This window comes from Dromiciops gliroides, chromosome 1, assembly GCF_019393635.1.
Source record: "Dromiciops gliroides isolate mDroGli1 chromosome 1, mDroGli1.pri, whole genome shotgun sequence".
NCBI lineage: Eukaryota > Metazoa > Chordata > Mammalia > Microbiotheria > Microbiotheriidae > Dromiciops > Dromiciops gliroides.
In genome coordinates, this window is record NC_057861.1 from 199,912,536 (window position 1) to 199,936,003 (window position 23,468).

General features: G+C 40.5%; 1 protein-coding gene across 2 annotated transcripts in view; it reads right to left on the reverse strand.

Moving 5' to 3' along the window:
* ZNF407 (zinc finger protein 407) overlaps nucleotides 1-11,915 on the reverse strand; it is a 660,319-nt gene extending 648,404 nt beyond the window's left edge. Inside the window, exon 1 of one of the 2 annotated variants that reach the window (XM_043976868.1) lies at nucleotides 11,640-11,915. The gene's annotated coding sequence lies outside the window, so the exon portion shown is untranslated. Of the gene's footprint in view, nucleotides 1-10,896; nucleotides 10,938-11,639 lie in introns of those variants that run through there. The other variant, XM_043976869.1, reaches the window with a different exon arrangement.
* Nucleotides 11,916-23,468: the final 11,553 nt, after the last annotated feature.

Sequence of the window (23,468 nt, forward strand, 5' to 3'; positions counted from 1 at the left end):
TCATCTGGACCACTCTTAATCATAGAAAAACATAGTGGAAAGGGACTTCAGAGGTCAAATGAAACAAGTCATGAGTTTCGTCTTCCATACTCCTGTAAAGTAGTCACCAGGCCTCCACTTAAAACACTTCCAGGAAATTCACTATTCCTTGAGACATGCCATTCCATTTTTGCAGAGCTTCAATTATTAAGAAGTTCCCATTATGCTGAATCAAAAAAAAAAAAAAAAAAAAAGAAATCTTCCTCCCTGGAGCCAAGCAAAAGAAGGACAGAATGGGGGCAGCTAGGTGGCGCAGTGGATAGAGCACCGGCCCTGGAGTCAGGAGTACCTGAGTTCAAATCCGACCTCAGACACTTAACACTTACTAGCTGTGTGACCCTGGGCAAGTCACTTAACCCCAATTACCTCACTTAAAAAAAATTTTTTAAAAGAAAAAAAGAAAAGATACTAAAGAAGGACAGAATGGGCATAGTGTGCTCAAGTTGATATCATCAAGACTTGGATTCAAATTTCACCCCCCACACTTATGAGAAGTAGGATGGCATTGTAGCTAAGAGTACTGGACTTGGTATTACATAAACAAATCTGAGTTCAAATCTCATTTCTGACATTTATGTGAAGTGAGGTGGCATAGGAGATAGAGCACCAGATGTAGAGTCAGGACATGGGTTAGAATCCCACCTCAAACAGTTACTAGCTGAGTGGCCCTAGGCAAGTCACTCAGCCTTCTGAACAGCAAGCAGTTAGTTCTCTTATCTGTAAAAGGAGGAGGTTGAATGTAATGATCTTAAAAGTTCTTTCCAGCTCTCCCTTCAACATGATGTTTTACCTATTTGAAAAGTGCTCCAACACTCCCGTCTTCCATTCTCTAATGTCTCCTTGTGTGTTTTGTTTGCAACATTCACAAATGCTAGTGCTTAGTTGTAAATTTATCTTTCCCTCCTCAAATCCACCCCTCTTACAAATTTCCCTATTACTGTCAGGGCCACCACCATCCTCCCAGCTTCACAACTCTGAAATCAATGTCCTCAACTCCTCACTCTTCCTCATCCCACATATCCAGTTTCCAAATCTTGTCTTTTCTATCTCTCAAATATAACTCCTTTTCTCCTATTTCAGGTCACACTCATCTCTTCTATGGGACATACAACAACCTCATAATCAACATGACCCCCTAGCATCCTGCTTGCCTTCTTCTGAACATGCTCTAACTGATCAATATCTGCACTAAAACACGGCTATCAGAAGTAGAGATATCAGATATGGATACAGAGCAGAATACATTACTATTACCTGTCCAGACATTAAAACTGTATCAAAGCAACCTAGGAACTTGATTTGTATTGAGCTTGTAATTCACCAGAATACCTGGGTCTTTTGGACACAAACTATTTCTTAACCCTATCCCCTCTACTCTATACTTGCACCACTAATTTCTTAACCTAAGTGCGGGACTTAACATTTCACTGTCTTATCTTGCGATAACAAGCTTGTGGAAATACTGTCAGATCCTGATTCAGTCATCTGGCTCATTAAGTTTGCCTCCCAAATTCAAAGTCATACCAAAATTTGGTAAGCATACAACCAATGCCTTTGTTTTGTTGTCTGCTTACATTATTAAATAGAATAGGGCCAAGGGGTAGCTAGGTGGTACAATGGATAGAGCATTGGCCCAGGAGTCAGGAGGACCTGAGTTCAAATCCGGCCTCAGACTCTTGACACTTACTCACTGTGTGACCCTGAGCAAGTCACTTAACCCTAATTGCCTCACCAACCCCCCCCCCAAAATAGAATAGAGCCAAGGGCAGAACCTCTGACACTCAATCTGACCTTTATTCAGTTCGACATCACTACTCCATTAATACTCTCTCTTTAGATCCAGTCACTTCCCCAGTTTTGAACCCAAATAACTGAAGTATCATCTAGCCCACCACTCACAAGTACATTATGAGATTCTGTCAAATGCTTTTCTAAAACAGAGGAATACCTTTGAATGAGGGAAGAGTTCATAACCTAAGAGATAAAATGTGTATGTTTGAGTTCATAAAAATAAAAAGGTTTTACACAGGCAAAAACCAATGCAGCCAAAATTAGAAGAAAAGCAGGAAACTGGGGGGAAATTTTATAACAAGTTTTTCTGATAAAGATCTCATTTCACAAATATATAGAAAACTGAACCAAATTTATAAAAATAGAAGTTAATTCCCCAACTGATAAGTGATCAAAGCATTTGAACAGGTGTTTTTTAGAGGAAGATCAAAGCTATCAAGAGTCATATTAAAAAATGCCCTAAAACAACTCTGAGGCAGCACCTCACACCTATCAGATTGACCAAGATGACAGAAAATGACAAAAACTGGAGGGAATATGAGAAAATAGATACATTAATGCACCATTGGTAGAGCTAATGGCTATTTTCTCCATTCTGGAGCACAATTTGGAACTAAACCCAAAGGGCTATAAAACTGCATATTGCTTTGACGCTTAGTAATAATACCACTACTAAATCCATGTCCCAAGGACATCAAAGAAAACAGACCCACATATGTACAAAAACATAGCAGCTCTTTTTGTGGTGGCAAAGAATTGGAAACTGTGGGAACGCCCATCAATTGGGGAATGACTGAAGATGGTTATGATATATGAATGTGATAGAATGTTATCATTCTGTAAAAAATGATGAAAGGGGTGGTTTCAGAAAAGTCTGGGAAGAATTAGATAAACTGATGAAAAGCAAAGTAAGCAGAACCAGGAGAACAATCTACATAGTAAGAGCAACTATTAAAGACTTAGTAAGTGATCAAAATAATGATCCACTATAACTCCAAGGAATTCATGATATAAAATGCTATACATTATATAGAGAACTGATGGACTCTTGTCATTCCCCCGCCCCTCGCCCCAAAAATGGCTAAGTGGAAATGTTTTGTATGACTTCATATGTATAATGCATATCACACTGCCTTCTCAATGAGTGGAGGGAGAAAGCAGAGAAAGGGAATTTGGAAATAAAAATAAAAATTAAATAGAAGAGTATTCTGGGGACAGCTAGGTGGTGCAGTGGACAGAGCACTGGTCCTGGATTCAGGAGGACCTGAATTCAAATCCAGTCTCAGACACTTGACACTTACTAGCTGTGTGACCCTGAGCAAGTCACTTAACCCCAATTGCCTCACCAAAAAAAAAAAAAAAAGAGTATTCTGTCCATGATATTCCTCTGCTGTGTCAGAGGACAGTAAGCTGTCAAAAAAGAAAATAAGGCCAATCTAGCACAACTTGTTCTTCAGGACCCCACGCTTGCATAGTCCCTCATTAAATTACAGTAGAGGACATAAAAACAAAACCAAAAACGGCTGAGGAACACTTACTAGCTGTGTGACCCTAGGCAAGTCACTTAACCCTCACTGCCCTGCCCAAAAAAAAAAAAAAAAAGTTGAGGAAACTAAGGTCCCATGAAGTAGTAACCTGTCCCAGGTCACAAACTAATCAGAGACAAATCTTGAAATAAATAAATCTTTTGATATCCAATCCAGTAAGCTTCCATTATAGGTCTCACCACACATTCTCCTGCTCAATAAGTATCAATATCTCCTTACTACCTCTAGGGAAAAATCCAAACTCCTGACTGGCATTTAAAGGCCTTGACAACCTGGTGCCAATTTATCTTTTTCACATATATGACATCCCATTTCCTGTTTGTTATCTGTATTCGCTTCTGTGCATACAAGAATGTAAGCTCCTTGAGGGCTTTTTGTCTTTGCTATCACAGTATTAGCTTATCTAGAAACATTGGTTGAACTGAACTAAGCAATTCAGTCTCTGTTCCTTATTTGGGAGGTAGGGGTTTTCTTTTCACTCCCCAATTCAGAGTGGCATAAGAGGGATGCTGGGCTTTGAAAGGTATCCTCACAGAATACACGCTGGGGCAGATCTTCTCCCAGTCAGAAAGTCTTCATGTATAGGTCAAAAGAAGGCCAATGTTTCTATCATCCAAGGATCAGTCTAGCGAAGTTCCCGAGTGCCACCAAAAGAATGCTTGCCACCCAGTCATCAAAACTATCTGGTACTGGCTAAGAAATAAAGTGGAGGATCAATGGAATAGGTTAGGCACAGGAGACACGGTAGTAAATGACTTTAGTAATGTACTGTTTGATCAACCCAAAGACTCTAGCTTCTGGGATAGGAAATCAGTACTTGACAAAAACTGCTGGGAAAACTGGAAGATAGTATGGCAGAAACTAGGCATAGACCAACATCTTACACCTTATACTAAAATAAGGTCAAACTGGGTACATGATTTAGACATAAAAGGTGATACCATAGGAAAATTAGGAGAGGAAGAAATAGTTTACCTCTAAGATCTTTGGAAAGGAGAACAGTTTGTGACCAAACAAGAGATAGAGAATAGTATGAAATGCAAAATGGATAATTTTGATTACATTAAATTAAAAAGGTTTTGTACAAATAGAAGCAATGCATCCAAAATTAGAAGGGAGGCAGAAAGCTGGGAAACGATTTTTATAGCCAGTACTTCTGACAAAGGCCTCATTTCTAAAATATATCAAGAACTAAATCAAATTTATAAGAATCCAAGTCATTCCCCAATTGAGAAATGGTCAAAGGTTATGAACAGGCAATTTTCTGATGAAGAAATCAAAGCTATCTATTGCCATATGAAAAAATGCTCTAAATAACTATTGATTAGAGAGATGCAAATTAAAACAACTCTGAGGTACCACCTGACACCTATCAGATTGGCTAATATGACAAAAAGGGAAAATAATAAATGTTGGAGAAGCTGTGGAGAAATTGGAACACTAATGCATTATTGGTGGAGCTGTGAACTGATCCAACCATTCTGGAGAACAGTTTGTAACTATGCCCAAAGGGTTATAAAGCTTTACATACCCTTTGACCCAGCAATACCACTATTAGGGCTTTTCCCCAAAGAGATCATAAAAAAGGGAAAAGGGCCCACATGTACAAAAATGTTTATAGCTGCTCTTTTTGTGGTGGCAGGAAGTTGGAAGTTGAGGGGTTGCCCATCAATTGGGGAATGGCTGAACAAGTTGTGGTATATGAATGTAATAGAATACTAGTGTGCTGTAAGAAACGATGAGCAGGCAGATTTCAGAGAAACCTGGAAGGATTTGCATGAACTGATGATGAGTGAGATGAAAACCAGGAGAACATTGTACACAGTATCAACAACATTGTATGTTGATCAATTGTGCCAGACTTGATTCTTCTCAGCAACACAATGGTCCGAGATAGTTCCAAAGGACTCCGTGATGGAAAATGCTCTCCAAATCCAGAAAAAAGAACTGTTGAATTTGGATGCAGAATGGACCATCCTATTTCTATTGTTTTTGTTGTTGTTTTGAGGTTTTTCCTTTTTACTCTGATTCTTCTTTCACAACATGACTAATGTAGAAAAATGTTGAATGTGATTGGACATATATAACCTATATCAGATCACTTGCTATACTGGGGAGAGGGGAGGGAGGGGAAGGAGGGAGAAAAATTTGAAACTCGAAATCTTATAAAAACAAATGTTGAAAACTATCTCTACATGTAACTGGAAAATAATAAAATAAAATATTTATATGGTTAAAAAAAAAAAGAATGCTTGCCACCACATAGCATTTTCAGACACAAAAATCGTGATAGTCTTTATGAAGTCACACAGAGGTTTTACTCTGGATTAATGGAGAAAACTACCCAAACTAATGAAATCATGGATCCACTAGAAAAATATTTTATTATATTTAACATAGAGCATGGGAAGGTTTGTTTATGGATTTGTTTTTGGTCACTTTTGACTTCAGGTTCACTTATTTTCCATGAAGAAAAACAACTGTACCCCAACATCCCATTAAAAGATAAACTACTTCCTTCCATCCCAAAAGTAGCATAAACTTATGAGGCTGGGCACATGTTTTGTTGGTTTAATATCCTATATACAACAATTCAACTAATGCCAGAGAGGCTCATCAGTCCTGCATGAGGGGAGTAGGCTTGAAAATCAGAACACTTCCCATCAGTTACTAAGCCAACAGATATCTTTCTCCACTAACAGCACACTCTAAGGCAGAGGTGTCAAACTTGCATCCCACAAAACATGCAAGTGCTGAATAGCAGCACTTTCTGTGTTAGCTGAAAATTGGAAACAAAGTAGATGCACATCAATTGGGGAATGACTGGACAAGTTGTGGTACATGAATATAATGGAATATTACTGTGATGTGTGTAATGAATACAGAGAAGTATGGAAAGGTTTGTATGAAGTAATGCAAAGCAAAGAAAGCAGGACCAAGAGAATAGACTGTAATTAAAATAACATAAATGGAAAAAATGACTCATCAAAAAAATAAAAAATAAATGTAACAAAATTATAAAAATCAAGCAGGACTCAAATGAGGATACCCCAACCCATCCCTTCATGGAGGCATGTTTTCAAGGCTTTTTTCAATGTATTCATCAGTTATACTTATTTTTTTTTCTCTATAAAAAATACTATTCATTGTATGAGATGGCTCTCTGGAAAGGTGAGAGAATGGATACTTGGGATAACTATGGTAATGTAAGAAACAAAATATTAATAAAAACTTATTTTTTAAAAAGTAATTAATTTTTAAATGCCTTATGGTTTTCTGAGTCCATATGCAGCATGTAGTTCGACATTGCAAGAGACTCTACTTGTGGTATTAATTTGTACAGTTCCTTGACCTAAGCAAAGGAAATTGGTTGTCATTCCTGGGTTTGATCAGTCTTAGAATTTTTCAATGATGTTTTCCCTCCTTCAACATATAGGCTAAATCTCAGTGAAAGACCCTGGCTTGGCTTGGTTTGACACTCATTTTTTCCACAAAAACCCAATCCTTCTCCTAACTTCCTTTTTATTCATCCTTCACTTTTTTTTTTTTTTGGCCGTACAATGAGGGTTAAGTGATTTGCCCAGGGTCACACAGCTAGTAAGTGTCAAGAGTCTGAGGCCAGATTTGAACTCAGGTCCTCCTGAATCCAGGGCTGGTGTTTTTTCCACTGCGCATCCTTCACTCTTGAAGACGACCAATGAATGACCTAGGTTCACAACTTTAACATTATCCTTTACTCTTCCCTCTCCTCATTCTACATACAGCCAATTTCCAACCCTTGACCTTTTTATCTCCACAATATCTCACATCTCTCAAATACAACCCCCTCTTCTCCATTCACACAGCCACCACCTAGTTCAGTTCCTTTTCCATGGACTACTACAATGGGTCTGTCCTGCTTCATGTCCTTCTCTCCAATTATCTTCCACATAGCTACCAAAGTGATTTTCCTAATACTCATATCTAAAAATATCCACCCCCACAAAAGAAATAGTTCCTTATTACTCCTTAGGATAAAATATAAATTCCTATGTTTGGCATTTAAGCTCTTTGCAACCTGGTGTCCCTTTCTATCTTTCCAGTAGTCCCTTCCACACATATTCTGTAAAACAGCCATATTGGCCTACTTGCTGTTCCTTACACAAGGCACTTGACCTCTTCTTTCATTTCCTTTGCATTGGCTGCCCTCCCTGCCCTGGAATGCTCTTCTTCCTCACTCTGACCCTTAGAATCCCTGGCTTCCTTCAAGACTCCTTGTGCTCCAACCGCCACCTGCTACTGCCTACTTTTGTAAGGTTACCTTGTATCTTCTTCGTATATATCTTTTTTTTTGGCAGAGCGATGGGGGTTAAGTGACTTGCCCAGGGTCACACAGCTACTAAGTGTCAAGTGTCTGAAGCCGGATTTGAACTCAGGTACTCCTGAATCCAGGGCTGGTGCTTTATCCACTGTGCCACCGAGCTGCCCCTGTATATATCATGTCTGATGCTTCATGACCCTTTGGGGGTTTTCTTGGCAAAAATACTGGAATGATTTGCCATTTCCTCCTCTAGTTCATTTTGCAGGTGAAGAAACTAAGATAAAGAGGGTTAAGTGACTTGCCCAGGATCACACAGCTAATGTACGAGGTCAGATCTGAATTTAGGTCTTCCTGACTCCAAACCTAGCACTCTTTCCTCTGTGCCACCTAGCTGTTCCCCCCACATGTACTGTATATGCATGTTTGTGTACATATTTAGACACATATGCACATACATCTACATCTACATGTTTCCCTCATTGGAATGTAAGTTCCTTTGGGACTGAGATTGTTCTCACCTCTTTAGTATATTCCTAGGGTTTAGTAAATGCTTGTTAATTGATTGAATTATCTGTCAAATCCCTTTTGCCACTGTGGACCAAAAGAAGTTCCCTTTCCCCTCTCAAAGTATTTGCATTATAGTCACTGAAAAAATCTCTACATAAACCAATTATAAATTTGTCAAGAAAAATACTGCTTAGCAGGCACTCTACTCTCCCTCGAGTTTTCTTTTGTGCCCATCCCAACACTCATCAGCCCACTCCAGTTCCAATCAGTCTAATGACTAACAGGTCCAGAAAAAAGGAACTAAGAAGTTAAGACAAGGGACTAAGGAGAGCGAAGAAGAAAAAAGTTATTCAGGTCACTATAGATCCAGACCATCACCAACCAAAAGGTCCAAATAAAACAACAGATCCTGAGTGAGTCTGATGAAGATGGAACTTCAACTGGTCAAATCAATCCCAACCCAAGTCTGATCATTGTAAATGAAAATTACCTACACAGATCTAGACTAAAAGACCATCTCTAACCAACTCAAGCTCAACTCAAACAAACCATCCTCTACTGAGACAAATGGACTAACCTTAACCCAAATATGATACCACAACTCTGACCAGACTTATGGGCAGACCCTAACCTTGACAGGAAACAAGTGAAAACCAATTCTCCTAACAAACGATTAAGTAATTGTGACATAATATAGGCACAGAAGAGAATGGTATAATAGATAGGGAAATGAATATGATGTACTGCCCAAAGATCTGTATTCAAATCCCATATCTGACACTTAATAGCTCAACAATAAATTCAATTTATACATGTATTAATCACCTATACTCCAAGGCACATAGTTGGCAGTGGGAATACAAAAACAAAACTAAAAATAGGCTATACTGTCAAGAAGTTTACATTCTACTAGAAAAATGAAATGGACTACAGCATATATGACTATAGGCAAGTCACTTGACTCCTCTGCATTTATGTTGTCTCATCTACAAAAATAAGGACTGATGTTCATACAACCCCCCTCAAAGCTTTGAGGGTAAGTCATTTTTTTAAAGTATACTTTTCTCACATAGAAAAAAGAGAAGGCTGTGTAGTAAAAAGCAACTAACTTTATTCTGAAATAATCTTGTTTTCTCCAATCTCTCAAAAGGAACCAAAGTAAAAATGAGAAAACATTACATAAAAATTTTGTTTTCTCAATGGCTGGTAGAAGACCCCACCCTCTACAATGCTGACCGTGTCATCCCTTAAAGTCTATTACAATCAGAACAACTATAGCTGCTATTATGTTCTGCTTGTGAGCACCCTTTCCCCAGAACTCAATTCCTGTGGTAGCCAGAAACTATATCCATGAGAGCCCCATGAGATTCACCACCACCACCCATCCACCCACTGCTTCCATCAATAATAATAGTCATATCATCAGTTAAAGCAGAAGTTATTGTCAATGTTCTTAGCAACACCCCTGATACTGGCAGGAGCTGACAAGGGTAGCAGTGTAGGAAAAGTCTAGAGATCCTGAAGGTTCAGATCTCAGTTGTTAAGAGCCTAAGCAAAGAACACAAATTAGTGCTCAACACAGGACAGATAATGACAGTTGCTAGGAGGGGCTAAGCTAGGCCAATTAATATACATTTCAAAGTTGCAGAGGAGACACCCGAATACATAGAGGAATTCTCCCCATTACTGTCTTCTTTTTCCTCTTGCTACTTTCTCTATGATGCCCCCTGTCACTTCTTCCAGATTCAAACCTATCATTTCACTTATGATTCCCTAATGTTAGCTAGGGTATGCTACCAAAAGAAATAAAAGGAAGCTACTTAGTCAATGCACCCAGATGGAACCCCAAAATCAGCTGAGTTAAAGTGAAAGAACAGGGTATAGGCTACCTATCACTCCTGGCCACACCAGGTTGACTAAGCCTACAGCTACCCTAACCCCTTCAAAAATTACTCAACCTATACTTCCTGCTACCCCTTCTCATTCTATATCACTTCTACTTAAAATAAATTGATTCAGAGGAAAACATTTGAACAGAGATCTTGGTGTCAACCTTGTGAAGGATCTGAAATTTTTTTCCCTAAGGCACATCTGACAGGCACATGCAGCAGTGTGGAGCAATAGGAAAGTGATCAAAGGGACATGAGCCACTTTGACTCAAGAGAAAGCTAACACAAAGGCAGAAACAAAAAATTATATCAGGCTGACATGTGAATACAAAATGCAGCCACTGTAAAATCATACATTGCACTAAATCAGTACTTCTCATTGTCCTCTCCCTTCTTACTTGGTCATAGAGTTAAGTAACAGTTCTGCCCACCAAAACTCCACTACCTTGAAGCTGTCTTCTAGGGAAGCTAATCTTTTCCACTGATTCATCTCAGATAGTGTAATCCTAACTTCAGGAAAAAGGGCAGTGACAAACAGAAACTGAGTAAAGACCCAATACCCCAAAGTGTGTATCATGATAAAAGGATGACAAAATAGAAGTTTAAAATCACTCCGAAAGTGGAAATCAGGGGGCACCATATAAAACAGCAACATCTAGAATGTTCTGAGGTAACCACCAGATCTCCCAGTTGGTTTAATGAGGGATGGAGACGTGTAAGTGTGTTCACCATGCAGCTATAAGTTCCTGTGGTGATGTTCCTAGTCATCAGCCCTGCCGCAGTAGGTAATAACCAATTATTCACCTACATCTGTATCACTTACACAAAAAGGCCCAGGTGGTAGTGCTGACAGCAAATGGTGTGTGCTGCTGCCTAATAAAAAAAAAACAGTTGCTGAAGACGTTTGTGTTAACTTTTAATCTCCAGGCTTATACAGAATTCTTTATTCAGAGAAGGATAAGGGGTAATAATCAGATCTCATAATCTGAGGTGCAGAGGAGGGTGAGTACCTGTGGATGGAGGAAGGAATGATGTCCCATACTAGGACACCCCCCCCACCCAAACTGTGTGCTGACAGGCACTGCAACGCCAGCACCGGAGCCTGCACAGAGCGAACGTGTAGGAGGTTAGGGTTAGAGGGGAGGGAGAGAGAATAATCTCCATCAGAGTCAACTGTGATGTGAAGTGGGAGAGGAGGGTGGAAGAGAGGAAGGCTCAGGAGAATGGATAAAACCTAGAAAAAAGGGGCGGAGGACGGAGAAGGGGTGAGGAAGACTGAAGGAGAAAAGAGAGACAAGCCACGAGGGAAGAAATAAAGAGGAGAAAAAGGAAGAGAGGAAGAGATGGAGAGGAGGAGGGAGAGATGGAGAGGAGGGAGAGGGAGGGGGGAGGGGGAGGGATGGAGAGGGAGAGGGAGGGGGGAAGGAAGAGGGAGCGAAAGGCCCCAGCGGAGATCCTGGAGGCCAGCTGCCCCTCCCCGCGATCCCCACGCCGCCGCTGGGGCTCAGCCCAGACGCCGGACGGTCCCCGCCCCCAACCCCCCGCCCTAGCCAGATAATAACTTACCTGTTTGCTGGCTGAATCGCTCCTGTTCTCCCCTCTGACTGACTCCTCCGGCTCACCGTCTTCCCTTCGGGGAGGAGGCGGGACTTCTTGTCCCGCAGTTGAACGACTTCCGGCGAGAGCAGGACTACCCGATCCGGGAGGGAAAGCCAGATAGCCAGACCAAGAAAGTAAAACCTGGTGCTGAGCCGGCGAAGCCGACGTCACTGAGAAAATACCGGGTTCCACCTTCTTGTCCTAAGCGGCCGGCGGCCCAGAACACTGCCCACGATCAGGTCTTCTAGTTCCCGCCGGAAGCCACACAACTTCGGGACCGGAAGTCCCGCCCCAAGCTAAGAGAAGACGGCGAGTCAAAGGAATCAATCAGAGGGGGAAGCGAGGAGCTAGAGAAAAGCGTGAGGCCGCAAGTTAAAGTTTTATCTGGCCGGGGCGCGGGAGCCTCTGAGGGCGAGACTGAGATTGCCCGCTTCAGGCCTCTTAGGAAGATCGCGGGACCGGGGCCGCTGGGCATCCGGGTCCCGGCCAAGGGCGGTTCCCCTCCCGCTATTTCCCCCTCCTCCGCCCCCCCCCCCGCCCTCGCCGCGGCCCCCCCCCCCCCTCCCGCTCTCTGCTCCCCGTATCCACCTCCAGCCCTGAACACCCCCTTCCCTGTTGCCCCCGCTGCCCTTTCTGCGTGACCCCTACGGGCGGCCCGTGGACGGTGCCTGAAAAACAATCAAGTCCATGGTCCGCTTCGCAGGAACGGCCCCGGTCACGGGCCGGCCCCAGCGCGTTCTCCCTCTGCTCGCTCGCTCGCTCGTTCTCTCGGGTGGGCGCGGCGGACGCTCGCTCAGCGCTCAGTGCTCGGGGCGGGGTGGCGGCCGAGGACGAGTGACCCGGATGTGTTTGTCCGACGCGCCCGTGAGATCGGGGGCCGCCGCCGGTTTCCCTTCCTCTCGGGCCCATTCCCCCGGCCTCGGAGCTGTGGCTATCGCCGCCTGCCCCCTCCCCACGCTGGCTCTTCCGGGTCCAGGTTTGAGAAGGGATTTGGTCTTCGGTCTAGAGACGCCCCTTTCGGACAGCCCCCGGAGGAGGGGGGGACGCTCGTGGGAAGCTCCGTGGGGCACGGTCAGTGACCGTTTCATGTCCCCGGACAGAAAACGGGCAATTGAAGTGACTGCACCATGCTTTCATGTATTTAAACTTTGCCGATATGAGCTGTGTGAATTTAAACTACGGCAGGGTCCATTAACACGCCCCAGTTTCTCATTTTGGTGACGGGGTAGTGGAAGCTCCACAAGTATTCGTGCGCTGATGATCCCGGAAGTGCCGGCTCTGGAGAAGCTGGCCTTTCTAACCCCTCTTACCTTCCGCCTTTTATTTTTTACTCATCGTGTATGTAGTTTGCTGTGAATATGTTTGTTGTCATGTTGCTTCCCCCATTCGATAGTAAGCTCCTTGAGGGAGCTTTTTGTATTCCCAGCTCTTGGCACAAGGTCTAACTAATTGGGCACTTAATGAGTGTTTTGAGTAAGGAGGAAACTGCCCTAGCTTCCTGAGTACCTGGGTGGTTCCCAATCTTGGCTCTGCTATTTAATACCTGGGTGACCTTGGGCAAGCAGCTTAACTTCTCTGGACCTGTGTTCTCATTTAGAAAATGAGAGGGCGGACCTCTAAGCTCCCTTCAATGAATTCCCGAGAGTGCATGCCCCTGTTTGGAGGATTAGTCTAGCCAGATGCAAAGAAATTGATCTCTAATAACTGGTACATAGACCATTCTTTATTGACAAGGTCAAAGTGAGGTAGGCACTGCCTTGTTTTGAAAATGGGGAAAACAGGACTCAAGTTATGACTTCCTCACAGTTACATAGGTAATCAGTCAAATTGCATTTGAACTTGACTCCAAGTCCAACACTTCCACCAGCTGCACTAGGCTAGTGACTAAGTAATGACTAGCCTCCAGAACGTTTGAAGAGGGAAGAGAATAAGTATTAAACGCCTATCTTTCAGACACTTCACTAACCATTTTACAAAAAATCTCATCTGCCCCTCACAACTATTCCGCACTGTATACGGTTGAAGAAACAGGCAAAAAGTTGGAGTTGCCTAGGGTCACCCAGCTAGCAAGTATCGGAGGCCTAGATTTGAACCTTGTTCTTTCTGATTCCCGGCACAGGGCTCCATCCACTGCACCAACTAACAGTCTACTGAGGTGTGCTGTTGTTCGGTGGTTTGTTAACTGAGGCAAACAGGATTAAGTGACTTGCTAGTGTCTGAGGCCAGGTTTGAACTCAGGAAGGTGAGTCTTCCAGGCTACAGACCTAGTATTCTATCCATTTCAACTCCTACATGTCCCTACTCTTTAGTATTGCATTGCTTGTCAAACCAATGGAAATCACAGTCTCAGTTCCACAGCAGAACAAATGTTGTCAGAAAATGCAGCATTATGAAAATATATAATACATATATATATATATTTACTCGATATCTAAGTCAATTGACCTTTTTTATCCTCTTTCCTCATAACAATACTTTCTTTTCTTGAAAATGGGATGGAGTATGACTTTTCCTCTGCTGCCCTTCCTGGTTTCAACTCCTTAGAATGAGATGACCCAAGATAAACTCATCATTTCTAATCTCGTCACCGTGCTGTCAATTCTGGCCTTGATGGGCACCACTTCATTCTAATGGCAAGGTGGGGTATCAAAGTCCTCCCTATGCCTTCTTTTAAAGAGGGCAGGAAAGAGACTATTGTTCAGTCCCAACTCTTCCTGACTCCATTTGATGTTTTTTTAGCAAAGATATTTTACCACTTCGTTCTCCACTTCATTTTATGGGTGAGGAAACTGAGGCAAACAGGGTTAACTGACTTGCCTAGGGTCACACAGCTTACTAGCTATCTGAAGCCAGATTTGGACTCTTCCTTTTTCCAGGGCTGGCCATCTATCCACTCTAAGCTCACTCCATTTTGTATCTGCTGCTTTGAGTTTCAGCTTCACAAAACAAGTTAATACTGTTATGATTCTCCACCCCACTTCTTGCCTCTTTTATGTTGCTTCTCCCCCCCCCCATTAGATTGTAAGCTCCTTGAGGGCAAGAGGCTTTTAAAAATTGTATCCCCTTTGTTTAGCATTGTCTGAGGAACTAGTAAGTACTTAATAAATAAATAAATGTCTATTGAAATGAATTGACCTGGAGCTGAGCCTGATGGTGTTTCAAGGATCCTTCTAAACCCAAGCTATAAGGAAGAACCAGGGATAATAGTTTGCATAGTAATTATGTAAAGAAGGTCTGACTGAATGTGTTAAAAAAGGAAGACTTGGTTATCTTGGACTGCAGTGATATATTTTTCAACTCTCATCACTCACCCAATTTGACACTTAATTATATTCCAGTTCATATTGTTTTCTGTTTCCTGCCTTAGACAACTATACCCAACAAGGTTATAAGCTTTTCAAACAAAGAGTATGACCGATACTACATTTGTATCCTCTCTCACCAACCTCACTTTCCAGCACCTAGAACTGCATTGGGCAGTTTTGATATTCCACTGTACCACACTGACTCCTTGAACATGACCTCTAAGAACTTACAACTCCTAATCAATAAACTGAGAAAGTTTCTAGATGGTCTCTGAGACAACAGCTATAAAACTTTTTTGTTCGAAAACAAATGACTGAAATTAGAGGTAATTAGAATTGTTACTATAATGAATATTAGAGCAATAGAAAATTAGTTCAAAGGTCACTAATATTTCTATAAAAATCAGTGGCTTGTAGTACCATGACTCATTTTTATTTTTGATTAGGAAAAATTAGTTTCCTGGTGGAAGTGATGAGAGAAATGTTTAAGATTGGCAAACTGAAATGTGAATATTTTAAATTTGTTGTGAGCCTTCTGATTTTAGAAAACTTAAAGAGGATGTCAATATTATATATGGAAAATTTATATTGTTCCCCAAGAATGACTCTGAACCACGGTTATAAATTAATTTCCAGAGTATAAAAACCTGTAGTTACCCCCTTCCTCAAGAATTCTCAAATTTAACCAAAAAACACATATATGGACTCAAACCACTTCTATATAAGTTATAGAATGTTTTCTTTTTTTCCTGCCCTGTATATTCTCTAATGGAAGAAAATAATATAAAGATAGAAATACTCTGGAGCCATTAAAATGATTTGGGGACTTTATTTCCATTAAAATAATTGAGGTTTTATCGCTAGAGAAAAATGAGATGTTAAGATGATGCTACTGACAAAATTTTAGTTTAGTGCTGAGCATAAAGGAATTTTGTTCTTCCTTCTTCCAAACTTTATTTGTCCCTCCCCAATTCCCACAACTCAGACTAGTTAGTGTTATTAGTTCTGTAGTTAAGTTATATTACAAAATAAGTAAGCTATATGTTGAACAACCTTACATTATCATTGGACAACTGGCATCCATCCTATACTTCCTCCTTATTCTCATCCTAATACCCCTAGCAGGTTTATTTGAGAATTACTTACTAAAACCTAAATGAAGACATCCAAGTAACCTAACCACCATTTATAACATTTCTTTTGTGAAAATGAACCAACTATGTTTTAGAAAACATAGCTAGCCTTTGTATAATACTCTAAAATTTACAAAGAAGTTTATATAAAACTCACTTTATCCTCAAAATTGCTACTGTTCCTCCCATTTTAGTGATTGGGAATCTGAGGCAAACAGGTTAAATGACTTGTCCATCCATGGTCACACAATTGATAAGTATATGAGACTGGACTAATAGTCAAGTGTTCACTGTCCTGTGTACTTCACCACTGAGCTGCCTCCAACTTCATACAATTTTGAAAGGTTGGGGTTTTTTTGGTACCATAAAAAATTATGTATCTTAAGTTAACCAAGACTTTTTTTTCCTTGACTACTGACAGATGTGGAATAAGTTACCTTGGGATTTAGTAGATTCCTCATTGTAAGTTAAATACATAAATATTTTATTAATATATTAAACACATAAAATAACGTTTAAGTAGTGTTTAAGGTTTGTATCATACTTTACAAATATCTAATTTTATCCTCACAACAACCCTGTGAGGTGGGTGCTATTTTACAGATGAGGAAACTGAGGCAAACAGGATAAATTATTTTCTCAGGTTTACACAGCTAGTGTCTGGGAACAGATTTGAACTGAGGCCTGACTTCAGGCCCAGTGCTCCATTCACTGTGCTACCAAGCTAGAAGTACATCTTTGAAAGTTATATGTTGCGGGGCAGCTAGGTGGCGCAATGGATAAAGCACAGGCCCTGGATTCAGGAGGACCTGAATTCAAATTCGACCTCAGACACTTGACACTAGCTGTGTGACCCTGAGCAAGTCACTTAACCCTCATTGCCCTGCCAAAAACAAAATAAAATGAACAAAAATGTTATGTGTTGAATTTGTTACATGTATGATTTATCACATAAATATATACTTTAGGGGCAGCTAGGTGGCGGAGTGGATAGAGCACTGGTCCTGGATTCAGGAGGACCTGAGTTCAAATGCAGCCTCAGACACTTAACACTTACTAGCTGTGTGACCCTGGGCAAGTCACTTAACCCCAATTGCCTCACACACAAATATATATATATGTACATATATACTTTAAAGGAAAAGCAAGCTATATTAAACATTTGCAATTTCTAGTATAATCTTTCTGTTTTATTAGATATTTGGAAATTTTGTTAAATTCAGAACTTAAGTTTGTATATAACAAATTACGCTTAGGATGAAATTATTGGTCTACCTAAAAACTGATATGTTGTACTAAAGTCAGATTCTACTGAGATGTATGCTATACTATACTGAGACATTTGGAGACTGCTGGTGACTCAGTTGATCCAGTGCTAAGCCTGGAGTCAGGAGAATCAGAGTTCAGTTCCAGCCACAAACACTTGCTTAGGTATGTGACACACATACCTCTCCTCCCAGCAAGTCATTTAGTATCCACCTTGCAGGGTGGTTGTAACTAATGAAATAATATTGGTAAAAAGTGCATAACATGGTGCTAAGCACATGGTAGTCACTACATAAATGCTTATTCCTTTCCCATTTACAAATTGTTATATCAGTTGATAATTCTTAAAGTTTGCAAAGAAAAAAGTCACAATATACAACCCACATATGTATCTTAAAACTGATTATCTTCAAATCCCACCATTCTGGAGAGCAATTTGAAACTGCTCAAAGTGCTATAAAACTGCATACCCTTTAATCCTGCAATCCTACTGCAGGTTTATTTCCCAGACATCCCAGAAAAGAGAAGAAGACCTATTTGTACAAAAATATTCATATTAGCTCTTTTTGTGGTGGTTAGGAATTGGCAATCAAAGGAATGCCCATCAATTGGGGAAAGGCTGTGGTATATGATTGTGATAGATATCCTCCTTGACAAGGAGAAAGGCCAACTCTCTGAGACTGGAATGGAGAAGATAGTGGGAGAGCATGTCTCAATGAGATGAGATACTGAGGGCAAAGGTACGGTTTTCTGCAATAATTTTGGGGGGGAGGGGGTAAAGTATGAATTGAGGTCTTGACTTGGAAGAGTAAGGGAGAGAGGATACTTTTGGAGTATTGAGGAGAAATGAGGTTTGAAACAGACACTGTGGACAGTAGGATAGCAAATTGATTGGGGAGGAATAAAATAATTGCCTTACTTCAGAGAGGACTCAGTTAAGATTAGATAACAAATTGGCAGTGGAAGCAGTCAAAACTCTTGTGATTTCTTCCAGCTCTGTTCAGACAGATGATAGGTGTAATCTAGAGTTATGGCAAAGCATGATTGGTGGTAGGACAAGATGGAGAGGGATTTGAAGGTAGAGGATCGTATAGAGTTCAGTTGGTTTATTTACTATGGCTCTTTACTAATACCTCATTTGATCATTAGGATGCAGCCATGTCTAAGTGAAGGAAGGTTAGAAGATGGAAAGAGTGAAAAAGAAAACAATTTAAGATGAAAGAAAGTTTGTTCACTATGAAGCATGTATTTCAGACAGCACAGTGGAAGGGGAGGGAAGATCTTAAGTGGAAATTTAAGTGGATAGGTTTGAGGTGTAACATGGTGTAGAGAAGGAGAGCACTTGTACATCAGAAGCTGGGAGTTCAGAAGCTTGCTGTGGGCTGAGTATAAGGAGGTAGGAGCATGCTCACAATTAAGGAGCAAGTCCAGTCAGAGTATCAGTATCGGAGAATAGGTCTGTTGAGGGGAACACGAGGTTAGACTGTTAGAGATCCTGACTGGAGATTCAACCTTCTAATAGCTATCACTATGCTATGTGAGAAGGGGTCTCACTGAAGGAAGGAGCTGACTGAGGTAGGTAGGAAAGCCAGAGGGCAGGAGTGGATGGAGGAAGAAGGACCTTGTTTACATTGAAGTGGGCTCTGAGGGACAGGAGATGGAAAAGATCTTGATCCTTCGATGTCCTGGCACTGAAGATGGCCCTGAAACAGGGCAGTTTCCCCAGAGGACAGAATTTCCAGATCTTTTTCAAATAAACTGCTATCTAAACATTGCTCCCCCTTTTTGTTCTTGAAGAGTTACATCTGGGTTTTTGAACTTCACATTTATCCTTATTAAATTTCATCTGGTTAGATTTTTTTCCCAAGGGTGTAGCTTGTCAAAGTCTTTTTGTCATTCATCAGTTATGTTAGCTATCCCTTCTGGCCTTCTGTCATCTGAAAAATTTATAAAAATGTAGGCCTTTATCCAAGCACAGGACCCAGAACAAATCCCCAAGGAGCTCTGCTGGAGACCTCTTGCCAAGTTGACATGGAACCATTAATGACTACTCTGAAACTAACCATTCACACAATTGAACCCATCTAATTGTGCTATCATCTAACCTACATCTCTTCATCTTTTCCACAAGAATAGCATGCAAGATCTTGTTATTAAATTAACTGATGATCCATTAGATACTAGAGCTCATTTGGCAAGAACATAAAATTACTCCTCATCCAAAAAGCTTGAGTTCTAATCTCATCTCTGCTACTTTATCTGAGCTCAGGCAAATCACTTACTGTCTTTGAACCTCAATTTCCTTTTCTGGAAAATGGGAAGAATAATACCTGCCCCAACTTAGAGTATTTAAAAATAAGGTATGTGAAAAACCTCTCTAAAAGCATAAAGCACTATAAGGCCTTATTGTCTTGATAGAAATATTTACCACAGTCGATAATAATATTTGTCTCACAACATTAATACAGCAAAGAGATATCAGTGCAGGAATAATATAACCTATACCTCTTGTCCTAGAGATTCCCCCAGGAGATCATATCTTCTGGTAACTATGAACCTCCTAGCAACTAAAGCTGCAGAGTCAAGAGAATACTAACTTGGAAGTATTCCAAAACAAATAGGTGTGTAACTGAAAACTAATATGATTGTGAGTAATTTGGGGGTTTTTGGGGGGGCGGGGCAATGAGGGTTAAGTGACTTGCCCAGGGTCACACAGCTAGTGTCAAGTTCCTGAGGCTGAATTTGAACTCAGGTCCTCCTGAATCCAAGGCCAGTGCTTTATCCACTGTGCCACCTAGCTGCCCCATGAGTAATTTTTTAAAAATCCAACTTATATAAACTTTGATATAGGAAATTTTATATAATGTGGAAAAACTGGTTTACAGATAATTACAACCAGGTTAATATCTTACATAGCCAAGAAGAGCAAGCAATTTTGTCATCTGGATGCTTATCCCAAATACCTACTCCCCTTTACCAGCACACACCAAATTACTGACAGTTTCCCATTTCCCTTTTTAATCCATGACTATAGATACTTTTCACTGTTTTTCCCCCAAACACTATAAGTCCTGGGACCTTGAAGTGGCACAAGGTCTTTTAGTCAGCAATTGAAAGAATTCCTTTATTCTTACTCTTTAGAGATGAAAGGAAACAATTAGTTGGGTCCAAATTGAAGAGGAGGTTTAGCTGGGTCACATTTAGGAAATTGTAACATATTTCAGTGATCCCAAGTTTCCTTTAACCAAAAAAAGCCACTTTCTTGGGACTAAGAGAGCCTTACTTATCTAGTTAAATTCTGTTAAATATCTTAGAAAATTGTACATGGGGCAGCTAGATGGCGCAGTGGATAAAGCACTGCCTCTGAAGTCAGGAGTACCTGGATTCAAATCCGGCCTCAGACACTTAACACTTATTAGCTGTGTGACCCTGGGCAAGTCACTTAACCCCAACTGCCTCACTTAAAAAAAAAAAAAAGAAAATTGTACATGAACCCACACCTTGTTGGGCTCTTCATTTCTCACCTGGCTGCGCTATTTCAAGATATCTCTGACTTCCCTTCTACCCCCTTTCCAATCTACCCCTTTTCTTTTTTGTGTGTTGTCTTCTTCCATTAGAAGGCTGGGACTATTTTCCTTTCTGTAGCCCTATAGGCGCTTAATAAATGTTTATTGACTATGGTGACATCACCAGTTGAAGACTATGAGTAAGGGCAGAGCTCTAGCTGGGGAGAAGATGGCCATGCACACACTGGACATGGTATGTTTAACCCTGAGTCTAGAAAATGAGGGGTAATTACCAAGCCTAAGTGACATCTGTTAGCTCTTTCCAAGAGAAAGGATTCAAAAAGCAGACTGTTGCCCACACTAAGTATCTACTTCTCAAACTATAAGTGAAAAGCAACTATATCCTCATGCTAGAGAGTAAGAGGGATTAAATGGGGAATTAAATTATAAATCCTGTAGAGACATACAAGCATTTCATGTTTTAATTAAATGCTTTTTTCTATATGATTTATATTTGTATTTTTCAGATATGCCCAACTATAAAGTGATATATCAGGTTGAAGTTCAGGCCAATATTGGAATAGATGCCACCCAAAAAAAAGCATACTATTCTGAGGTGGCTACTACATTTTTATATCACCAATACTTTTTATTGTATAACCTGTGAGCTGCCTAAGTCTTTCCCAGATCAACATTCTGATGGTTTTCCATCTATATATGCATACATGTATGATATATGCACATATGTGTATCTCTATGTAAACTTGCATACATGTATACATGCACACATACATACATGTGCGTGTGTCTTAATCTGGGAAGTAGATATTCTTCATGAACTTGGGTCTTTCCTATCTGGGAGGTTAAGTCAAACTCTTTATAGTGGTTATAGATCTCTTCCAGGAGGATCTTTATTATTCTAGAGCTTGATGCAAGCATCACAATGACATCTATGAATATGACTATTTGAATCTTAAAGAGTATCATAACCTTGGAAAAATATTAATTGTAAGTAATCCAAAAGCAAACAGAAATATGCATATGGGAGCTTAATAACTGCTTGTTGATTGATGTTGCATCATATTACCAATGACTATTTGCACTTGAGAAACAATATAAAAAAGATATCAAAGTTATGCATACTTGGAAAATAAACTAACAAGAATGAAGAACAACAGATGGACAGTATCCATGATATATCCATACCTCTGAGGTAATATAAGAATCAAAAGGCAACCTTCAACTCATTAGATAAGTCCATGGAAGATTTATGGAAAGACATGGATTAGAAGTATAGAAGGGTCAGAAGAGTAGTGACCTGTATCTTTGTTTTGTTTTTTGTTTTTTTGTTTTTGGTGAGGCAGTTGGGGTTAAGTGACTTGCCCAGGGTCACACAGCTAGTAAGTGTTAAGTGTCTGAGGCCAGATTTGAACTCAGGTACTCCTGACTCCAGGGCCAGTGCTCTATCCACTGTGCCACCTAGCTGCCCCCAACCTGTATCTTTGAAGAAAGAACTGATGAAATCATGAATCATAAGATCATAAATCTAGAGCTCAAAGAACCCTTATATGCCATGTAGTCCAACCCCCTCATCTTATAGATGAGGAAACTGTGGCCCAGGGAAGTTAGTGATTTTTCCTGGTCACACAAATGGTAAGCATTAAAGGTAAAATCCTCTGATTCCAAAGTTGGAGCTCTTTCCACTATACCACACTACCTCCTAGTAGAGAAAGAAACACAAGCAAAGTAACATAAAACAAAAGTGAACTTGATAGAGGACCTGAGTTGGCCTATTTTTCTCATTTGTGAAATAAGGGATTTGGACTCTAAGGGTACTTAACAGCCCTAAATCTATGATTTATAATATGTTAATGATGCTATGACTACAGCTAACCAAACTGTAGCAAGCCATGCATACTCGGATGAAAAGATAGCCATCAAGCCAGTTCCTTTACATGTTCCATCATCTCCCCTGGTTGTACCCACAATAATCTACTCTAATTTTTAATGTCTCCTTATCTCCTAGTACCTATCAATAAATCTCCAAAGTCTCTATTAATCTTAAAAACCCTCAGACCCTACTATCTCCTCAAGTTCCTGTCTTACGTCTCTCCTCCCTTTCATTGGCAAACCTATAGAAAAAGCAATCTGTACTTGCTGCCTCCACTTATTTCTCTTTTCAACCCCTTGCATATGGCTTCTCTCCTGATGACTCAACTGAAATCACTTTCTCCAAAGTTGCCAAATTTGATAGCTTTTTCTCTATCCTCATCAATCTTGACTTCCTTGTAGCATTTGGCATTGTTGACCACCTTCTTTCTGCATTTTGGTGATGTTGCTCTCATTTTTCTATTTGGCTAATCTCCCCTTCTCAGTCTTCACTGCTGACTCACCATCCATATTATGCCCCCTAACTGTGGTTATATCACAAGATTCTGTCCTGAGCCCTCTTCATTCTAGAGTTTTTCATTTGATGACCTCATCAGTTCTGATAGGCTTAATTATCATCTTTATAAAAATTACTCCCAGGTCTTTAGTCCAACTTGCCCAACTACCTAGAAAACATTTTTCCTTTTTTTTTTTTTT